The sequence below is a fragment of the Schistocerca gregaria genome, chromosome 10, assembly GCF_023897955.1.
Source record: "Schistocerca gregaria isolate iqSchGreg1 chromosome 10, iqSchGreg1.2, whole genome shotgun sequence".
Lineage (NCBI taxonomy): Eukaryota > Metazoa > Arthropoda > Insecta > Orthoptera > Acrididae > Schistocerca > Schistocerca gregaria.
The window spans coordinates 157,345,972-157,369,519 of record NC_064929.1 but is presented as its reverse complement, the minus strand read 5'-3'; the positions used below and the strand labels follow the sequence as shown (position 1 = coordinate 157,369,519).

The following is a 23,548-nucleotide window of genomic DNA, read 5'->3' as shown; positions in this document are numbered from 1 at the left end:
TCCCTGCGGTTGCCTGTTTTTCGGCTGGTCGCACATCTGGGGTTCCCAGTAATAACTGTGTTGCAGGGGCTCGCCAGTACTGCGGTGTTAGCGTGCTATGGACCAGAGATGTTTAGTTCCTAGCCAGTAATGTCTTTGGTCTGTTATGCTTCCATCTATGGTTGTGGTCGTAGTTACCTAGAGGAAGGATAAAAGGGTTGCGCGAGTGTCTCGTGTTATTGTACAGTCGTGTGGAGAGCTTTTGGAATACCTGCAAGATGGTATCTAGCCGGTATTCCCGGTGAAGGTCCGCGATGCTTGCGTAGCGCGGAGCGTTGCTTATGATTTTGAGCACTTTGTTCTGTATGAGGCGCAGACGGCGCAGGCGAGTTGGCGCAGCGTATCCCCAGACACGGGCTGCGTACGTCATCGGCGGTCTAATAAGTGTCATGTACACGGACCTGCCCCAGACACTTGTTGCCTTATATAGGCTTTGCCGACCGCAGCGCCGTATTTTGCCTTTTTAAATATATCTGTATTTGAATGCACAAGCCTAAGCCAGTTTCTTTGGCGCTTCAGTCTAATAGCCAGTGTTTTATATGAGAAAGTCGTTATAGAAATGTGCACCTTACATCGAAAATAAAATAAATTGAAAAAATCACACGTACTACGCCTTCTCACGAGGTACAAAAAGGCATAGTGTAATAGCACGTTCATTTGACTAGTTATAGCTCCTGCTAACTTCGAAATTGTTGTGTAGAAAAAAGAAGCGTTTCGTGTATAAATTTGTGTTTCTCAGTATTATTGATATTGAAGAAACCTTGAATCGGCATTTCCAGCAATATGGATTTTGACTTTCTTTCGCCGATGTCGAAACGCTCTAATTTTGGCGATAGGATATGAATTAATTGATTTGCACTTACCAATCGAAACGTTGTTTGCACGATTAGGATTAATTTTCGAACCTTCCCTATTCTCATAAATACGTTTGTTCATTTTCAAGCTCTCACGTTTTACTTCGTACAAACGACTAGCGAAATGACAAGTTAAGCAGACGCGAGACAACCACGTGCTTTCAGTCTGTTTGTCACAACGTAATCGTGTCAGGAAGAGAAATCTGCTTGCGAATCGAATTTTAATTTATACTAATGCTCTCTTCGGGGTGCGCTCAGCCTCGTTATGCCAATTGAGAAGATGCTCGTCCAAATAGTAGCGGCTCCGGTCACAGAAAACCATCGTAATGCTTGGGAGTGCGGTGTGCTGACCACAAGCGCCTCCTATCCACATACTTAGCTGAGGACGACATGGCGGTCCGATGGACCACGTGTGGCCTGTTGACGGAGTGCTACTAATGTCCTCTGTGATGCTGTCCAAAACCAAGAAGACTCCTATACCGTCAGTAACTGTTACAGTATTACTTCGCTTGCTTTCTAGAGCTCGGATGCGCCCGTCCCCTATATAGTAAATAGTGTCTTTAACATATTTTAACATTTATAATAGACTTTATATGAATGCATTTTAAAAATTAGACTCTCTAAGCAACTTTTTAAGCCAGTAAAAAGTTTGGTTGAAAAGAAGATTTTATCCTGGTCTATCCACTTAAGAAACATGTCTCGAGTTTCGTAATGTCCAGGGGACCATCTAAATTGCGTATAATAATTGTGTTTGAATAAAAGTGTCATTTCTGTTCTCCTTATTGCGTATTTCTCTCTGTTACCTTCAATACTATACCGAGTAATTCGTTCTATGTATGGTCCAGATTTCATTGAACCGTGTTACTTGGCAGTGACACATGCCAAAGTGTCTTTCGTTCTTATGTTATGAAAACCAGTGTAGGAATATGACTTCAGATTTTTTTCCTACAATAATGTAAATTAATCGTGTTTGTTGTCAATCGCTCCGCACGTCTACGTGCATTTATTCAAAAATCTGCTGATGTGCATGAAAAAAGCCGGCCGGAGTGGCCGTGCGGTTCTAGACGCTTCAGTCTGGAACCGCGAGACCACTACAGTCGCAGGTTCGAATCCTGCCTCGGGCATGAATGTGTGTGATGTCCTTAGGTTAGTTAGGTTTAAGTAGCTCTAGGGGACTGATGACCTCAGATGTCAAGTCCCATAGTGCTCAGAGCCATTTGAACCATTTTTTTTCATCAGAAACGAAATTTTTATGAAAATTTAGATGGTAATTTTTGTCTATACAAGTACTTCTTTACTCTGTTTCAGATAGTGGATGCTAATGGCTGCTGGAAAGAGGAAACAGTCATACAGGTAAAGCATCGTTTTACACGTACCACGTCCATTGTCTTCTACATTTATATCTACATGGTTACTCTGCAATTCACACATTAGTGCCTGGCAGAGGGTTCGTCGAACCACTTACAAGCTACTTCTCTACCATTCCGCTCTCGAATGGCGCGTGGGAAAAAGGAACACCTAAATATTTCAAAAAAATTGTTCAAATGGCTCTGAGCACTATGGGACTCAACTGTTGTGGTCACAAGTCCCCTAGAACTTAGAACTACTTAAACCTAACTAACCTAAGGACATCACACACATCCATGCCCGAGGCAGAATTCGAACCTGCGACCGTAGCAGTCACGCGGTTCCGGACTCAGCGCCTAGAACCGCTAGACCACCGCGGCCGGCCTTAAATCTTTCCGTTCGAGCTCTGATTTCTCATATTTTATTATGATGATCATTTCTCCCTACGTAGGTGGGTGTCAACAAAATATTTTCGCATTCGGAAGAGAAAGTTGGTGATTGAAATATCGTAAATAGATCTCGCCGCAAAGAAAACCGTCTTTGTTTCAGTGACTGCCACCCCAACTCGCGTATCATATCAGTGACACTCTCACCTGTATTGCGCGATAACACGAAACGGGCTGCCCTTCTTTGCACTTTCTCGATGTCCTCCGTCAATCCTACCTGGTGACTATCCCACACTGTGCAACAATACGCCAGCAGAGGACGGACAAGTGTAATGTAGGCTGTCTCTTTAGTGGGTTTGTCGCATCTTCTAAGTGTTCTGCCAACAAAGCGCAGTCTTTGTTTTGCCGTCCCCACAATATTATCTATGTGTACTTAACAATTTAAGTTGCTCGTAACTGTAATTCCTAGGTATTTAATCGAATTGCAAGCCCTTAGACTTGTGCGATTTATCGTGTACCCAAAATTTATCAGATTTTTTTCCTGTATCCGTGTGGATGACCTCGCACTTTTCTTTGTTAAGTGCTAACTGTCACTTTTCGCACCATACAGGATTTCTCTCTAGATCATTTTGTAATTGGAATTGATCGTCTGATGATTTTACTAGACGGTATATTACAGCGTCATCTGCAAACAGTCTAAGGGGGCTGCTCGGATTATCACCTAGATCATTTATGTAAATCAGGAACAGCAGAGGGCCTATGACACTACCTTGCGGAACGCTTCTGTTCTACTCGAAAATTTACTGTCTATCACTACGAACTTTGACCTCTCTGAGAGTAAATCACGAATCCAGTCACACAACTGAGACGATACTCCATTGCACGCAATTTGATTAATAGTCGCTTGTGAGGAACGGTATCAAAAGCCTTCTGGAAATCTGGGAATATGGAATCGATCTGAGATCCCATGTCGACTGCACTCATTACTTCATGGGAATAAAGGACGATATTTTCTGAATCCGTGTTGGTTATGTATCAATAAGTCATTTGCTTCAAGGTGATTCGTAATGTTCAGGTATAGTATATGCTCCAAAATCCTACTGCAAATTGAGTTCAGTGATGGGTCTGTAGTTCAACAGGTTACTCCTATTTCCTTTCTTGAATATTTGTGTGACCTGTGCTAGTTTCCAGTCTTTAGGAACAGACGTTTCGTCAAGTGAGCGGTTGTATATTATTGCTACTCTGAAAAGAACCTGATTGGTGTACCATCTGGACCGGAACACTTGCCTATCTTAAGTGATTTGAGTTGTTTCGCAACACCTAAGATATGTACTTTTATGTAACTCATGCTAAGAGCTTTTTATGTGAAATTACAGTGTAAAACAAAAAGAAGAAAGACGCACCACGAAGGACTTACACTAATTAGTCTGATGTTCATACAGATATCGATGGACAGCGCAAAACTGTAAACTTTGGCTGTCGATGGATGAATGCGTGTCGCTGCCGCACAGTTGCACTGCGAAGATGGCGTGGTTAGCAAACAGGGGGCATTCGACACCAGGGTAAAAAGTCTTTGCCTCGCAGACAGGTGCTTGAACAATATGCAGGTAGTTACAAAAAGGTACGTCCAAACTCTCAGGAAACATTCCTCACACACAAAGGAAGAAAATATGTTATGTGGTGTCGGGCACATTCGGCTTGGAATCTCATTGCACTCCGTCTTCAGGCCACAAGTGGCCCATCGGGACCATCCGACCGCCGTGTCATCCTCAGATAAGGATGTGAATAGGAGGGGTGTGTCGCCAGCACACCGCTCTCCCGGTCGCTATGACAGTTTTCTTTGACCGGAGCCTCTACTACTCGGTCGAGTAGCGCTTCAATTGGCGTCACGAGGCTGAGTGCACCCCGAAAAATGGCAACAGCGCATGGCGGCTGGAGGGTCACCCATCCAAGTGCCGGCCACGCCCGACAGCGCTTAACTTCAGTGATCTCACGGGAACCGGTGTTTCCACTGTGGCAAGGCCGTTGCCTGGTATCTCATTGACTGGAGTAGAATTCTCTTTAATGATGTCGCACTTTGAACAGAGCACCACTGACCAACGAAGATGTATGTGAAGACGCTCCAGACAAGGCTTGGATATCACCCCGACTGTTGCCAGCCATACAACCACACAACCAGGATTGATGGTCTGCGAGGACCACTTTCGTTGCCATCCACGACTCCCATACAGTATAGCAGTAGATCAACAATATTCTATACCCCGTTTCGTCGCCCTTGATGGCAAGCCTTCCTGGGCTTACATTTTAGCAAGATAACGCCCACCCACACACGGTCAGACTTTTTGTTTCTTGTCTTCATGCTTGCCAAATCCTACCTCGTCCAGCATGGTAGCCAGATATCTCCCCAGTTGACAACATTTGGAGCATTACAGGCAGAGCCCTCGAACCATCTCGGGATTTTGACCGATCTAACCTGCCCGTTTGGAAAACCGTGACCTGGTCAGGTGTGCCCCGATTTCAATTGGTGGCTGCTGATGGTAGGGGTCGAGCGTGGCTCAGACCCGACGAAGCCATGGATCCAAGTTGTCAACAAGGCATTGTGCAAGCTGGTGAAGGCTGTGTAATGGCTTGGGCTGCGTTTATATCGAATGGACTGGATTATCTGGTCCAACTGAACCGATCATTGACTGGAAATGGTTATTTTTGGACTTCATCTTCCCAAACAACAATGACATTTTTATCGATGACAATGCGTCCTGTCACCAGGTCACAGTTGTTTCCGACTGGTTTGAAGAACATTCTGGATAGTTCGAGCGAATGATTTTCTCACCGAGATTGTCCGACATGAACCCCTCGAACATTTATAGGACATAATCCAGAGGCCAGTTTCTGCACAAAACGCTGATCCGACGACGCTTCTCGCAATTATGGACGGCTACAGAGGCGGCGTGACTAAGTATCTCTGCAGGGATCTTCCAACAACTATTTGAGTCCATGCTGCGTCGAGTTGCCCCACTACGTCCTGCAGAGAGGTCTGACACAATATTAGAGGTATGCCATACTTACTACCACACGGTACTGTATACACGGGGCAGTTCGTTCTGCGTACAGGTAGGTTATAATTAAAGCGCAGCTACTTACAGGGGTCTAGCGGGGGCTGTAATCACCGTATGACAGCGAAACCTGGTCGGTGTGTCGTTGCTGTGGTCTTCAGTCCAGAGACTAGTTTGATGCAGCTCTCCATGCTACTCTATCCTGTGCAAGCTTCTTCATCTCCCAGTACCTACTGCAACCTACATCCTTCTGAATCTGCTTAGTGTACTCATCTCTCGGTCTCCCTCTACGATTTTTACCCTTCACGCTGCCCTCCAATACTAAATTGATGATCCCTTGATGCCTCAGAACATGCCCTACCAACCGATACCTTCTTCTAGTCACGTTGTGAGACAAACTTCTCTTCTCTCCAATCCTATTCAATGTCTCCTCATTAGTTATGTGATCTACCCATCTAATCTTCAGCATTCTTCTGTAGCACCCCATTTCACTTCAATACATGGCTCCAGTCCATACAAATACATTCAGAAACGACTTCCTGGCACTTAAATCCATACTCGATGTTAACAAATTTCTCTTCTTCAGAAACGCTTTCCTTGCCACTGCCAGTTTACATTTTATATCCTCTCTCCTTCGACCAACATCAGTTATTTTCCTCCCCGAATAGCAAAACTCCTTTACTACTTTTAGTGTCTCATTTCCTAATCTAAGTCCATCACCAGACTTAATTCGACTACATTCCATTATCCTCGTTTTGGTTTTGTTGATGTTCATCTTATACCTTCCTTTCAAGACACTGTTCATTCCGTTCAACTGCTCTTCCAAGTCCTTTGCTGTCTCTGACCGAATTACAATGTCTTCGGCGAACCTCAGAGGTTTTATTTCTTCTCCATGGATTTTAATTCTTAATCCGAATTTTTCTTTTGTTTCCTTTACTGCTTGCTCAATATTCAGATTGAATAACATCGGGGACAGGCTGCAACCCTGTATGACTCCCTTCCCAACCATTGCTTCCCGTTCATGCCCCCTCGACTCTTATAACTGCCATCTGGTTTCTGTACAAGTTGTAAATAGCCTTTCGCTCCCTGTATTTTACCCCTGCCACCTTCAGAATTCGAAAGAGAGTATTCCAGTCAACATTGTCAAAAGCTTTATCTAAGTCTACAAATGCTTGAAAATAGGTTTGCCTTTTCTTAATCTGTTTTCTAAGATAAGTCGTAGGGTCAATATTGCCTCACGTGTTGCAACATTTCAACGGAATCGAAACTGATCTTCCCCTAGGTCAGCTTCTAAGAGGTTTTCCTTTCGACTGTAAAGAATTCGTGTTAGTATTTTGCAGCCGTGATTTATTAAACTGATAGTTCGGTAATTTTCACATTTGTCAACACCTGCTTTCCTTGGGATTGGAATTATTATATATTTCCTGACGTCTGAGGGTATTTCGCCTGTCTCATACATCTTGCTCACCAGATGGTAGAGTTTTGTCAGGACTGGCTCTCCCAAGGCTGTCAGTAGTTCTAATGGAATGTTGTCTACTCCCTGGGCCTTGTTTTGACTTAGGTCTTCCTGTGCTGTGTAAAACTGTTCACGCAGTATCTTATCTTCCGTTCCATCTTCATCTACATTCTCTTCCATTTCCATAATATTGTGCTCAAGTATATCACCCTTGTATAGGCCCTCTATATACTCCTTCCACCTTTCTGCTGTCCCTTCTTTGCTTAGAACTGGGTTTACATCTAAGCTCTTGATATTCATGCAAGTGGTTCTCTTTTCTCCAAAGGTCTCTTTAATTTTCCTGTAGGCTGTATCTATCTTACCCGTAGTGATGCGGGCCTCTACATCCTTACATTTGTCCTCTAGCCATCCCTGCTTAGCCATTTTGCACTTCCTGTCGATCTTATTTTTGCGACGTTTGTATTCCTTTTTGCCTGCTTCATTTACTGCATTTTTATATTTTCTCCTCTGGTCGGTATATTAATGTCTTAATTCGGAACCAATTTACTTTGCTACAAATCTGGCGCTGTACAGCATTTTCTCTACACCTGCTGTGCTGATATCCATCAAATTGAGTAAGCAGTCGTCAATAGCAACATCGTAATTACGCCTTTCTCACTTGTTTCACCTGATCTGCCCACGTCCCATTCCTAATCCATTACACATGTAAAAATTTGTAGACGTCTTTCTTGCGTTTACAGCGCCAGATTTGCACCTGGCAGCCAAAATTGGTAGTATTTTTTTTTTCGAGCGTAAATTGGTTCTGCCTTATCGCATTAGAATACCTACCAAGTGTAGCTGTCATACGACAATTACAGACCACATTGGACCTCTGATAGTGGCTACACTGCAATAATAACCATCCGGTATGTTTTAGTAATATGTCGGGGTGAGTTACCTCTGATTACATAGTGACGAGTATGTGAGGGGATTAATCGCGTCCCATTCGTCTTCCCTTGTTTGTTATCTGCATGAAACACACATGTTTCGGCACGGATCCGGCTGGACGCGTGCGGCATCTGGAAATCGTCCGTGTAGTTAAGACTTCAGGCTGGCGTCATGGCCCCTGAGTTGAAATTTGTTTCTCCAGCCTCCGTAAAAACTGTGTACCCTTGTATGTCTGCACGTGATAATAATGTCTCGCTGGCTCCGTTTCTCTTTGAAGATGGGTCTGGACTTCGTCGCTGCGATCTACCTGTTTGCATGGCCTGCGTGGAGCGTTGCGATGTCGAAGGGGGAGTACATTATTTTTTATTTCTTATGTGATAGGATTCTTTTTATATACTCGTGTCGTAAAACAAAAACGTACATGTGATTCGCGAAGTATAAAGTAAATAAATTCAGAAACAAAAATTCTACAAAGTATTTAAATAATGATTAGTGAAATAGAAAACAGCAATAAATATTCAAACATTTGGGAGAAAAAGTACCTGAAAATGTTTTAGAAAATGTACTAGAGCTAACGCTCCACAGGCTATAAAGAACTTGCGCTATCTCGAAGAATGTTTACAGTAAAGTAGGCTTAAATAAAAACAATATTAAATACAAAGACACTTCCTAATGTTCCGCAAAATTAAATTTATTCGGTACTCGGTGTGGGGTCAAAAACGCACACCTTAAGGGCTATGGGCACTTGCTCAGATGTGTTTCGCAGCATCGAAGATAAACAAGTGCTCATAGCTCTTAAGGTCTGCATATTACAGACCATATTTAATAGACTTTTTTTCTTATTGTCGTCGATAGTACCAACTCTGAAAGTTGCTAGCCCTACGCTATTGCAACGGAAGTACGGGTGTACGTATTCCATTGTAAGAGACATAAAACCGATTTTGCCATACAACTTTATACATCGCATTTCCGGACCAAGGTCCCTTCCCTCGAATTGATGCACTAATTTTTCTCCATCATCCCTGAAAATTTGTAACATCATCACGGAATCATCCGTGCCAAAGAGGACTACTCATGGTACTATTACATCATCCCTTCGAACGCAGTAATGAACTTCTTAATTTTATCCACATTTTGCAGCTGCAAACGCGACTGTATTCAATACACTGGGTATATGTACACCACTGGCCATTAAAATAGCTACACCAAGAAGAAATGCAGATGATAAACGGGTATTCATTGGACAAATATATTATACTACAGCTGACATGTGATTATAGGTCCTGAGAAATCAGTACCCAGAACAACCACCTCTGGCCGTAATAACGGCCTTGATACACCTGGGCATTGAGTCAGAGCTTGGATGGCGTGTGCAGGTACAGTTGCTCGGCCACCATTGACCAGACGTTTTCAGTTGGTGAGAGATCTAGAGAATGTGCTGGCCAGGGCAGCAGTCGAACATTTTCTGTATCCAGAAAGGTCCGTACAGGACCTGCAACAGGCGGTAGTGCATTATCCTGCTGAAATGTAGGGTTTGGCAGGGATCGAATGAAAGGTAGAGCCAAGCGTCGTAACACATCTGAAATGTAACGTCCACTGTTCTAGGTGCCGTCAATGCGAACTATAGGTGACCGAGATGTGTAACCAATGGCACCCCATACCATCACGCCGGGTGATACGCCAGTACGGCGATGACGAATACACGCTTCCAATGTGCGTTCACCGCGATGTTGCCAAACACGGATGCGATCATGATGGTGCTGTAAACAGAACCTGGATTCATCCGAACAAATGACGTTTTGCCATTCGTGCACCCAGGTTCGTCGTTGAGTACACCATCGCAGGCGCTCCTGCTTATGATGCAGCGTCAAGGATAAACGCAGCCATGGTCTCCGAGCTGATAGTCCATGCTGCTGCAAACGTCGTCGAACTGTTCGTGCAGACGGTTGTTGTCTTGCAAACGTCCCCATCTCTTGACTCAGGGATCGAGACGTGGCTGCACGATCCGTTACAGCCGTGCGTATAACATGCCTGTCATCTCGACTGCTACAGATACGAGGCCGTTGGGATCCAGTACGGCGTTCCGTATTACCCTCCTGAAACCACCGATTCCATATTCTGCTAACAGTCATTGGAACTCGACCAACGCGAGCAGCAATGTCGCGATACGATAAACCGCAATAGCGATAGGCTACAATCCGACCTTTATCAAAGTCGGAAACGTGATGGTACGCATTTCTCCTCTTTACACGAGGCATCACAACAACGTTTCACCAGGCAACGCCGGTCAACTGCTGTTTTTCTATGAGAAATCGGTTGAAAACTTTCCTCATGTCATCACGTTGTAGGTGTCGCCACTGGCGCCAGCCGTGTGTAAATGCTCTGAAAAACTAATCATTTGCATATCAAATCTTGTTCCTGTCGGTTAAATTTCGCGTCTGTAGCACGGCATCTTCGTGATGTAAATATTACTTGCCAGTAGTGTGTTAAAACCGCCCTCAGTCACAAATTTATGAGCTTTATTAACTACACGATGCATTTTGCACCCTGTGGGTCCATCCTCCGGTATACGTTGTCGTAAATATATGATTTATTTTTGGCTCCTGAATAAGGTGAAATGCGTTGGACATATCCAAGAAAAGGTTACAACTTTTTAACATCATCATATATTGGTTCCTCTATCCTGTTCATGCATATCACATTGCATAGGCTCATTCATACGTAATGCAGGCGCAGTTACCCCTTCCGGGAATCTAACGTATTTTCAAAAAAAAAAAATCTACTTCACACTTAGGCGGTTTTTTGTTCTACTGATTTTTATTTGTATGAACTAGTTTTCGACTTATTAGGCCATCAGATAACTACTGGCTATTGTTTACAAGGAGCTTGTGTTCTTACGAACCAAACATTCTAGACTAAGATACAACGCACTTGCATACGATCTGTAGTTGTGGTATTGTCTTTGCAAATTGTCAAACGGATCTTTTGCCCAAACATTCCGGACTAAGATACAACATACTGACGATATTTACTTGTTGTAATGTCTTTGGAATTGTCAAACGAGTCTTTTGACTTTTTGTTCTGTAAAACTGTTCTTTAACAAAATAAATCACATTTTATGGTTTGTCAGTACCACATATGACAACAATTAGAATTATTTAGAATACGCATTATTACAAAATTACAATTTTTTGGTATTTGTTGTGATCAGTTGCACTAGACACTAATTGTTGGTTGTGTGTTGACAACAAATACCGAAAAATTGTAATTTTGTAATAATGCGTATTCTAAATAATTCTAATTGTTGTCATATGTGGAACTGACAAACCATAAAATGTGATTTATTATGTTAAAGAACAGTTTTACAGAACAAAAAGTCAAAAGACCCGTTTGACAATTGCAAAGACAATACCACAACTAGAGATCGTTAGTGTGTTTTATCTTAGTCCAGATTGTTTGGTTCGTAATAACACAAGCACCTTGTTAACAATAGCCAGTAGTTATCTCAAGATGGCCTAATAAGCCGAAAACTAGTTCATACAAATAAAGATCACTAGAACAAAAAACCGCCTAAGTGTTATTCAACGCTCAATATGGAAATGTTATATCAAGAAGCGACGGAAAAATCCATAAATAAAGTCTAGTTAAGTTTAAAACTGATTGCGTCTCCAGCATCACACACTTAGACCACCCACTATCACTAACATACAGAAACACAGGTGGATGTTTATTTTAACAGAAATATTGTACAATACCTTTTGCGACCGATGGCCCTACTAGTCTGGTCCCTTCAATCCCACAATACCTTTTGCAACACAAATAATGTTGGAACATCAGTGTGATCAGTTAGAACACAAAGATTTACATTTACAACGTAATAAAATGTAGGATCAAAAATCGTGTGTGCGTAATTGCAAAAACAGGCACAATTGATGTTTTTCGATTACAGTGGTATAGACCACGAATGGGAAACACTGGTTTCAGTAAACCGTGCGTATTTTATGGCGTAGACTCCGAATATGCAATAGAAAGGTAAAGGTTTCCATTTTAAAATACAAAATTGACTCCGCCCCCACCCCCAATGAGAGGTGGTTAGCAGGTAGCCAGCTGTATCGCAAACAGATGTCGCCTTTACTAATATTAAATTTTCACTTAGAAAACTTTATCCGTGCGTTGCGTCGTTTTCGAGATAGTTGTCTCAAGTTAAAACACGTTGTATGTATGGTACCACGTAGGTCTCATTTCCGGTCAAACCCTTTGAAGCCGGATTTATTCACAGTGGATATCAGGTTGTGGTCGTAAACATCAATGTTAAAACCACGGCTCAACCATCTACTTACAGTGTAAGCCGACAATTTAGTCTTCTGAAGACTACGCTGCTATCTGGAAAGGTAGTTCGGCCCCACTAAGTGCATTGTGAGGTTGCAGCTCCAAATAATTATATCCACTTTCTCAGCAAACGCAAAATTCCTTCTCCAATCTCTTTACATATGTTGGCCGCGCAATAAAAAATGTGACGTGAGTGTGCCTCCTACCTCCTTGAATGCGAGTTGTTCTTGCTCTCTCTAAATGTAGCGACCCGTAGTTGCCTTCACTTCACGGTAATCGCCGTTAGTGTACATGCTTCCAAGTTTAGCTCTGATCGTGGACACACGTTTGAATGTATATATGGAGGGCACTGGCAGCATACACAACTTTTTTTTAAATGTACGTTGGAAATGTGTCCTATTTGTCAAGATTCCAGTAGCCCATTTCTGTGGCGTAAAAATATCATGTAATCGAATATGACGTTTACTCCGACATTCTATTCTGTAAGCTACAATGGACTGCAAGTAACCAAAGTTAGCCTTTCTAGCACCGTCGAAGGAGAAAACTTTTTAAATTGTTGTCAGAGCAAAATTTTCTCTGGGAGTGTTTCGTTACACCGCTGAAAGTTGCTACGGCAAGTTTACCAGAATATTGTGTGGAGCAGTATGTAACTATTTTTATTCTCGGTACGGCTGCTTTGTTGTGGCTGGACAGTGTTTTAGTAGCCGTATAAAAATAATCGGCAGTTACTGGATGGGCGAGCTAGATCAGAGATATATAAACAAATATGGTTACCAATGGTGGTAGAGTTCGTGTTTTGTAAAATGTTTTATTTATATGGGGTAATAACAGCGTAGTAATAGTATAATTTTGGTAGATTATTGTATAACAAGGTATAGACCACTTGTTATTTAGCAGATCAGCGCACTTGTAAAATGTAGAGTAGGCAGGACGTTTCGAAATGTCATTAATTCACTAACAGTATGGTAAATATGAGGAATTTTTCTACCACAACCAACATGTTTTAAAAGTTCTAATGTTTTACGATGTGACCTGAATATAGCACACGATAAGGTTTGAAGAGATTAGTCAGAAAGATTCATTACCCAAAGAAGTGGTATACGGAAGTATTAAAGGAATGATGAGATACTATTGAAGTTCTCTAAGGCTATAGATACTGCTATAATGAATAGCTCGGTAAGCAGTTCAATTGAAGAGGAATGGGGTTCTCCAAAAAGGAGAAGTTGGAAAGAAAGACATAGGTACAAGGAAGAAAATGTGAAGGGACCATGGATAATAGGAGAAGTACTTCGATTGATCTACGAAAGTTGGAAGTACAAACATGTTGAGGGAAATTAAGAAATACAGAAATACAAATAGCTCAGGAATGAAATAAATAGGAAGCGCAGGGAAGCTAAGACGGAATGGCTGCATGAAAAATGTGAAGAAATCGAAAAAGAAATGATTGTCTGAAAGAATGACTCAGGCATTTAGGAAAGTCAAAACATCTACATCTACATCTACATCTACATCCGTACTCCGCAAGCCACCTGACGGTGTGTGGCGGAGGGTACCCTGAGTACCTCTATCGGTTCTCCCTTCTATTCCAGTCTCGTATTGTACGTGGAAAGAAGGATTGTCGGTATGCTTCTGTGTGGGCTCTAATCTCTCTGATTTTATCCTCATGGTCTCTTCGCGAGATATACGTAGGAGGGAGCAATATACTGCTTGACTCTTCGGTGAAGGTATGTTCTCGAAACTTCAACAAAAGCCCGTACCGAGCTACTGAGCGTCTCTCCTGCAGAGTCTTCCACTGGAGTTTATCTATCATCTCCGTAACGCTTTCGCAATTACTAAATGATCCTGTAACGAAGCGCGCTGCTCTCCGTTGGATCTTCTCTATCTCTTCTATCAACCCTACCTGGTGCGGATCCCACACTGCTGAGCAGTATTCAAGCATTGGGCGAACAAGCGTACTGTAACCTACTTCCTTTGTTGTCGGATTGCATTTCCTTAGGATTCTTCCAATGAATCTCAGTCTGGCATCTGCTTTACCGACGATCAACTTTATATGATCATTCCATTTTAAATCACTCCTAATGCGTACTCCCAGATAATTAATGGAATTAACTGCTTCCAGTTGCTGACCTGCTATTTTGTAGCTAAATGATAAGGGACCTATCTTTCTATGTATTCGCATCACATTACACTTCGCTACATTGAGATTCAATTGCCATTCCGTGCACCATGCGTCAATTCGCTGCAGATCCTCCTGCATTTCAGTACAATTTTCCATTGTTGCAACCTCTCGATACACCACAGCATCATCTGCAAAAAGCCTCAGTGAACTTCCGATGTCATCCACCAGGTCATTTATGTATATTGTGAATAGCAACGGTCCTATGACACTCCCCTGCGGCACACCTGAAATCACTCTTACTTCGGAAGACTTCTCTCCATTGAGAATGACGTGCTGCGTTCTGTTATCTAGGAACTCCTCAATCCAATCACACAATTGATCTGATAGTCCGTATGCTCTTACTTTGTTCATTAAACGACTATGGGGAACTGTGTCAAACGCCTTGCGGAAGTCAAGAAACACGGCATCTACCTGTGAACCCGTGTCTAAGGCCCTCTGAGTCTCGTGGACGAATAGCGCGAGCTGGGTTTCACACGATCGTCTTTTTCGAAACCCATGCTGATTCCTACAGAGTAGATTTCTAGTCTCCAGAAAAGACATTATACTCGAACATAATACGTGTTCCAAAATTCTACAACTGATCGACGTTAGAGATATAGGTCTATAGTTCTGCACATCTGTTCGACGTCCCTTCTTGAGAACGGGGATGACCTGTGCCCTTTTCCAATCCTTTGGAACGCTTCGCTCTTCTAGAGACCTACGGTACACCGCTGCAAGAAGGGGGGCAAGTTCCTTCGCGTACTCTGTGTAAAATCGAACTGCTATCCCATCAGGACCAGCGGCCTTTCCTCTTTTGAGCGATTTTAATTGTTTCTTCGGTAAAATTACAAGCAAGGGTGGCAACATTAAGAGTGCAACAGGAATACCGCTGTTAAATGCAGAGGAGAGAGCGGATAAGTTGAAAGAGTACTTTGAAAGCCTCTATGAGGGGGAAGATTCGTCTGTTGTGACAGAAGAAGAAATAGGAGTCCATTTAGAAAAGATGGGGGATCCAGTATTAGAATCAGAATTTAAGAGAGCTTTGAAGGAGATCAAATAAAGCAAAAAGGATGGATAACATTCCATCAGGATTTCTAATATCATTGTGTGAAGTGTCAACAAACTATTCACGTTGTAGTGTAGAATATATGACTCTGGCGAAATAGCATCTGACTTTCGAAAAATTATCATCCGCACAGTTCCGAAAAATGCAAGGGCTGACAAGTGCGAGAATTATCGCACAATCAGTTTATCAGCACATGATCCGAGCGGCTGACATGAATAGTATTCACAAGAATGGAAAAGAAAATTGAAGATTTGTTAGATTACCATCAGTTTGGCTTTAGGAAAGGTAAAGGTACCAGAGAGGTAATTCTGATGTTGTGGTTGATAACGGAAGCAAGACTAAAGAAAAACCAAGACCCGTTCATAGGATTCGTCGACCTGGTAAAGGTGCTCGACTATGTAAAATTGTGGAAGATGTTCGAAATTCTGAGAAAAATAGGGGTGCGATATAGGGAGAGACGGATAACATACAATATGTACTAGATTAAAGAGAGAATAGTAAGAGTGGAAAACCAAGAATGTAATGCTCGGGTTAAAAAGGGTGTAAGACAGGGATCTAGTCTTTCGCTCCTACTGTTCAATCTGTACATCGAAGAAGCAATGATGGAAATAAAACAAAGATTTAGGAGTGGAATTAAAAATCAAGGTGAAAGGATATCAATGACACGGTTCGCTGATGACCTTGTGATCCTGAGTGAAAGGGAAGAAAAATTACATGATATGCTGAACGGAATGGACAATCTAATGAGTACAGGACATGGATTGAGAATAAATCGTAGGAAGGTGAAAGTAATGCGAAGTGGCAGAAATGAGAACAACAACAAACTAAACATCAGGATTGATGATTACGTAGTAGATGAAGTAAAGGAATTCTGCTACCTAGGCAGCAAAATAACCAATGACGGACGGAGCAAGGAGGAAGTCATAAACAGAGTAGCAGTGGCAAAAAGGGAATTCCTGGCCAAGAGAAGTCTACTAGTATCAAACATAAGCCTTAATTTGACGAAGAAATTTCTGTGACTGTACGTGTTGAGCACAGCTTTGTATGGTAGTGAAACATGGACTGTGGGAAAACCGGAACATAAGAGAATCGAAGCATTTGACATGTGGTGTTAGAGTCGAATGTTGAAAATTAGTTGGATTGATAAGGTAAGGAATGAGGAGGTCTATGCAGAACCGGAGAGGAAAGGAATCAGTGGGAAACAGCGACAAGGAGAAGGGACAGGACGATAGGACATCTGTTAAGACATCGGAGAATGACTTCCATGATACTAGAGGGAGTTGTAGAGGGCAAAAGCTGTGGAGGAAGACAAAGATTGGAACACATTCAGCAAATAATTGAGGACGTAGGCAGAAAGTGCTACTCTGAGATGAGGAGGTTGGCGCAGAATTCGTCGTGGGCCGCATCAAACCAGTCAGAAGGCAGGTGAAAAAGAAAACAGGTTTGAATGTTTCAAGAGGTTAAATTTTGCGATGTGAGCTTTTCATAGTTCAAGGCTGCAAAACTGCCGTACATGAATGAAATATAAAAGAAAATAAGAAAATTGCATCTGGCTATGTCGGTCGAGAATGACAGGCGTTGGTTTTGGGGTACGCAGTATCGTGGCGCTGCTTTGGTTTATTATAAAGGCACCAACTTACACTCCTGGAAATGGAAAAAAGAACACATTGACACCGGTGTGTCAGACCCACCATACTTGCTCCGGACACTGCGAGAGGGCTGTACAAGCAATGATCACACGCACGGCACAGCGGACACACCAGAAACCGCGGTGTTGGCCGTCGAATGGCGCTAGCTGCGCAGCATTTGTGCACCGCCGCCGTCAGTGTCAGCCAGTTTGCCGTGGCATACGGAGCTCCATCGCAGTCTTTAACACTGGTAGCATGCCGCGACAGCGTGGACGTGAATCGTATGTGCAGTTGACGGACTTTGAGCGAGGGCGTATAGTGGGCATGCGGGAGGCCGGGTGGACGTACCGCCGAATTGCTCAACACGTGGGGCGTGAGGTCTCCACAGTACATCGATGTTGTCGCCAGTGGTCGGCGGAAGGTGCACGTGCCCGTCGACCTGGGACCGGACCGCAGCGACGCACGGATGCACGCCAAGACTGTAGGATCCTACGCAGTGCCGTAGGGGACCGCACCGCCACTTCCCAGCAAATTAGGGACACTGTTGCTCCTGGGGTATCGGCGAGGACCATTCGCAACCGTCTCCATGAAGCTGGGCTACGGTCCCGCACACCGTAAGGCCGTCTTCCGCTCACGCCCCAACATCGTGCAGCCCGCCTCCAGTGGTGTCGCGACAGGCGTGAATGGAGGGACGAATGGAGACGTGTCGTCTTCAGCGATGAGAGTCGCTTCTGCCTTGGTGCCAATGATGGTCGTATGCGTGTTTGGCGCCGTGCAGGTGAGCGCCACAATCAGGACTGCATACGACCGAGGCACACAGGACCAACACCCGGCATCATGGTGTGGGGAGCGATCTCCTACACTGGCCGTACACCTCTGGTGATCGTCGAGGGGACACTGAATAGTGCACGGTACATCCAAACCGTCATCGAACCCATCGTTCTACCATTCCTAGACCGGCAAGGGAACTTGCTGTTCCAACAGGACAATGCACGTCCGCATGTATCCCGTGCCCCCAATGTGCTCTAGAAGGTGTAAGTCAACTACCCTGGCCAGCAAGATCTCCGGATCTGTCCCCCATTGAGCATGTTTGGGACTGGATGAAGCGTCGTCTCACGCGGTCTGCATGTCCAGCACGAACGCTGGTCCAACTGAGGCGCCAGGTGGAAATGGCATGGCAAGCCGTTCCACAGGACTACATCCAGCATCTCTACGATCGTCTCCCTGGGAGAATAGCAGCCTGCATTGCTGCGAAAGGTGGATATACACTGTACTAGTGCCGACATTGTGCATGCTCTGTTGCCTGTGTCTATGTGCCTGTGGTTCTGTCAGTGTGATCATGTGATGTATCTGACCCGAGGATTGTGTCAATAAAGTTTCCCCTTCCTAGGACAATGAATTCATGGTGTTCTTATTTCAATTTCCGGGAGTGTATATACCGACCGATCTACGAATTTCGTGTCGACCCCCGAGCGGCTGTACTCAGCGACTACGTCGGCCGCCATGTTGTGATTTGTTTGCCGTTAGTTCATTGTTATTGTCCTATAGGGTCTCGCGTGGTTTTACACGGCAGCAGAAATGGGAGTCTGCCCTGGCTGTTTTAGAAGAAGAAAAAAAAAAAGAAAGAAAAAACTCTCGGAGAAAACCAGGGACAGAGAAGTGGCCAATGCAAGGAAAGAAATTCGCCAACGTTCTGTTACTTAAGTAGCTGGGAGATGAATCATGCATTCCGGAGCTGCTGAACGAAAAATAATCCATTCACGACAGAGGCTGTTAGCTACATTACCACTTCTAGCCACTGACAGAATTTCAGTGGATCTCAAAAATGGTTCAAATGGCTCTAAGCACTATTGGACATAACATCTGAGGTTATCAGTCCCCTAGAACTTAGAACTACTTACACCTAACTAACCTAGGGACATCACACACATCCATGCCCAAGGCAGGATTCGAACCTGCGACCGTAGCAGCAGCGCGGTTCCGGACTGAAGCGCCTAGAACCGCTCGGCCACAGCGGCCGGCTAAGTGGATCTCAAATTCAGTGCTGTTGCATCCCCACAGTTATTAACTAAAATGATTCTTGAACCTGAAACGTGATTTCTAATTGACTGAGGAAATACATCGTCCAGACAAATAAATAAAACAAAAGATGTCGCTGTGAACGTTATTTATTTGTGTATGTAGCACAGATTATGACGTGTAAGTTTAGGAAACTCATTTTAATTGGAAGACTACACACATCATCCGATAACCACAACCGATACGTAAGAAATGAAGCATTCAGCAACTGTTAGAACCCGAAAAACAATCCCATATTTTGCTCTATACAGCAGAAGGCTTAGATTTACGTTGAACTTAAAACAAAACGAAAATACAGAAAACCATAAAGGATTCCTTAAAGAAGGCTTGAAAGTGCTTCATTTCTTGCATCTGTATTGCTATACTCATCGCACGACGAGTGCCACAAACATCTGCAGTCTTCAAATATCTCCCAGAAAGTCTGTCCTTAACGTTTCGTCCGCCTCGGACCTTGTTATGTATATTAGAACAGTACTTAATCCGAGTCGCAGTGACAAACGACTAACTTTCGTCGGGCGGTTGACACGACAGATTCTCGCTTCCCACGCCCGGGTTCCCGGGTTCGATTCCCGGCGGGGTCAGGGATTTTCTCTGCCTCGTGATGGCTGGGTGTTGTGTGATGTCCTTAGGTTAGTTAGGTTTAAGTAGTTCTAAGATGTTAATCTCATAGTGCTCAGAGCCATTTGAACCATTTGACACGACAGAGCTACACTAGGCAGGACTAGTTGGGTGCCCCCCCCCCCCCCCCCGTTTCACCTTGTCGGGTGGTCCTATCCTCCTAACAAGGAAAGTTCGTCGGTCGATCGGTCAATACGCCTCCATTATGTTGGAACTGGATGAACACTCCCGTACTAATGAAATAGTCTTACCATTTCGGTATGACACTAATATTAATAATTGCATTGAGTAATCAGTCCGTCTGAGATACAATAAATTTTGTTCAAATGTAACATTTGGGTCACTTTTTGCCGATGATACAACTATAGCTATCACACCCGACAGACAAGAATTAACTGGTGAAATTGTAAACGGTGTTTGTCAGGAAATCATTAAGTGGTTCTCTGCAAATGGGCTCTCATTAAACTTTGACAAAACACAGTGTATACAGTTCCACACAGTAAATGGAATGACCCCATTAATAAATATAGACTTCGATCAGAAATCGGCAGCTAAGGTAGAATATTCAAAATTTCTAGGTGTATGCATTGATGAGGTGTTGAACTGGAAAAACACACTGAGGATCTGCTGAAACGTTTGGCTTCAGCTACTTATGCTGTTAGGGTCATTGCAAATTTTGGCGATATACATCTGAGTGAATGTGCTTACCACGCCTATTTTCATTCTCTGCTTTCGTATGGCATCATATTCTGGGGTAACTCATCATTGAGTAAAAGAGTGTTCATTGCACAAAAGCGTGTAATCAGAATAATTTCTGGAGCTCGTCCAAGATCATCCTGCAGGCAGTTATTTAAAGAGCTAGAGATCTTCACTGTAGCCTCACAACATATATATTCACTTACGAAATTTGTTATTAACAATCCGAACGAATAGCAGTGTCCATGGCTACAATACTAGGAGAAAGGATGATCTTTACTACTCAAGGTTAAATCTAACTTTGGCTCAGAAGGGGGTAAATTATGCTGCCACAAAGGTCTTTTGTCACTTACCTAATGGCATCAAAAGTCTGACAGATAGCCATATAGCATTTAAAAGGAAATGAATAGAATTTCAAAAAAATGGCAACTCCTACTCATTAGATGAATTTTTGGATATAGTAAGTAGTTAATTTCCCAACCTCCAACAAAAAAAAATAAATAAATAAATAAAAATTTGGTGTCATGTAATATTTTGTCTAATGTAATATCTTGTATAGACACCTTTTATTAACGTGACACGTTCCACATCATTACGAAGTGTCGTATTCATGATCTATGGAACAAGTACTAATGTAATCTAATCTAATCTACTATACGTTTCCAAATTTACAGTATCACTTGTATTTAGTTGGCAATTTTAGAAGCTCCTTCTTGGATGAATCGCTGCCGAAGCCCAAGCGTGTACTGTTTAGCTTTCCAAACTTGCCGAATCATTCATATTAATGACATACTTATCATTTTGTCTCCTCTTGAAAACATCTCTGCTGATAGCCATTAGACGTGTATAGGAGACTAAAGGTTGTGCTTGTCGATGGTTGTGTTGGTGGCACACGATACTGTGAGAAAGGATTACCATCTCTGGCTAAAAGAAAAGCGTTAATTTTTTAGCGGCGTGTACATCATCAAATCATTCACTCAAGTACTTTAAAAATGAACACATACAGTCTGGACCGCAAAAACATTTAGTTTGAAGGTAACCGGTTTCCGTCGGTTTTTGGCCATCCTCATATCCTCATACCCTCATACCACGATGGTAAGCTATAGCGGTGAATGGTGTTTGTGTCGTAACTTCACGGCCGGCCAATGTTGCCGAGTGGTTCTAGGCGCTTCAGTCTGGAATCGCGCGACCGCTACGGTCGCAGCTTCGAATCCTGCCTCGGGCATGGATGTGTGTGTTGTCCTTAGGTTAGTTAGATTTAAGTAGTTCAAAGTTCTAGGGGACTGATGACCTCAGATGTTAAGTCCAATAGTGCTCAGAGCCATTTGTAACTTCACAGACGCCAGCTGGAGTTACATTCACTCCATTCATCGCTACTGCCTTCATGTTATGAGGGTCTGAGGACGGTTAAAAACTGACTCAAACCGGTTATCATCAAAATAAATTAATAGAAATATTGAGAAACACCACACGTCCAAAACATTAAACCTTTCAGAATGTAGAAAATACATATCAGGGCTTAATGTTATGCTGAAATTCTTGCTTTCTTCTCATTTTTCGTTAAAATAAATGTAGAAGGAAGAATGCCGATAGACTGTAGACAATCGTGAAACTTCCTGGCAGATTAGAACTGTGTGCCGGACCGAGACTCGAACTCGGGACCTTCTGTAGACAATCGTAATAAGATTACTTGACGTTAAGTTAAAATTATTTGGTAAACATGTGGGATTTCTCAATATTTATTAATAATCATAAATCATTGCTTAACTCAAACTTTGTTGTTGATATAGACAAAAATCAAACAAATTATGACCATTTTCCTTTCTCTTTGGAATTGTACCCCACACATGCTTCATCCATGGCACTCAGTGGGCAATTGTATGTGTCAGTGTAGAGGTTCTGTATGATTTCTTCTTTTGGTAGGAATGATAGAAATCACTTTAGGCCCTGCGTTTGCTTCTCATTAATAACCCATGTCGAAAATTTTGTTTAAAACAACTGTCTTTCAAATCCTGAAGGTGGCAGGGGTAAAATACAGGGAGCGAAAGGCTATTTACAATTTGTACAGATACCAGATGGCATTTATAAGAGTCGAGGGGCATGAAAGGGAAGTAGTGGTTGGGATGGAAGTGAGACACGGTTGTAGCCTATACCCGATGTTATTCAACCTGTATATTGAGCAAGCAATAAAGGAAACAAAAGAAAAGTTCGGAGCAGGTATTAAAATCCACGGAGAAGAAATAAAAACTTTGAAGTTCGCCGATGACATTGTAATTCTGTCAGAGACAGCAACGGAATTGAAAGAGCAGTTGAACGGAATGGACAGTGTCTTGAAAGGAGGGTATAAGATGAACATCAACAAAAGCAAAACGAGGATAATGGAATGTAGTCGAATTAAATCGGGTCATGCTGAGGGAATTAGATAAGGAAATAAGACACTTAAGGTAGGAAAGGAGTTTTGCTATTTGGGGAGCAAAATAAATGACGATGGTCGAAGTAGAGAGGATATAAAATGTAGAGTGGCAATGGCAAGGAAAGCGTTTCTGAAGAAGAGAAATTTGTTAACATCGAGTATTGATTTAAGTGTCAGGAAGTCGTTTCTGAAAATATTTGTATGGAGTGTAGCCATGTATGGAAGTGAAACATGGACGATAAATAGTTTAGACAAGAAGAGAATAGAAGCTTTCGAAATGTGGTTCTACAGAAGAATGCTGAAGATTAGATGGGTAGATCACATAACTAATGAGGAGGTATTGAATAGAATTGGGGAGAAGAGGAGTTTGTGGCACAACTTGACTAGAAGAAGGGATCGGGTGGTAGGACATGTTCTGAGACATCAAGGGATCACCAATTTAGTATTGGAGGGCAGCGTGGAGGGTAAAAATCGTAGAGCGAGACCAATAGATGAATAC

At 42.9% G+C, this 23,548-nt stretch overlaps 1 long non-coding RNA gene and 1 pseudogene across 2 annotated transcripts in view; one reads left to right on the top strand and one right to left on the bottom strand.

Annotated features, from left to right (window-relative positions):
- LOC126293662 (uncharacterized) overlaps positions 1-23,548 on the top strand; it is a 341,044-nt gene that overhangs the window by 209,834 nt on the left and 107,662 nt on the right. For both annotated transcript variants that reach the window (XR_007552333.1, XR_007552332.1), the window contains exon 3: positions 2,202-2,246. This is a non-coding gene — a long non-coding RNA (uncharacterized LOC126293662). The remainder of the gene's footprint in view (positions 1-2,201; positions 2,247-23,548) is intronic.
- On the bottom strand, positions 4,540-4,656 carry LOC126293820 (5S ribosomal RNA; annotated as a pseudogene).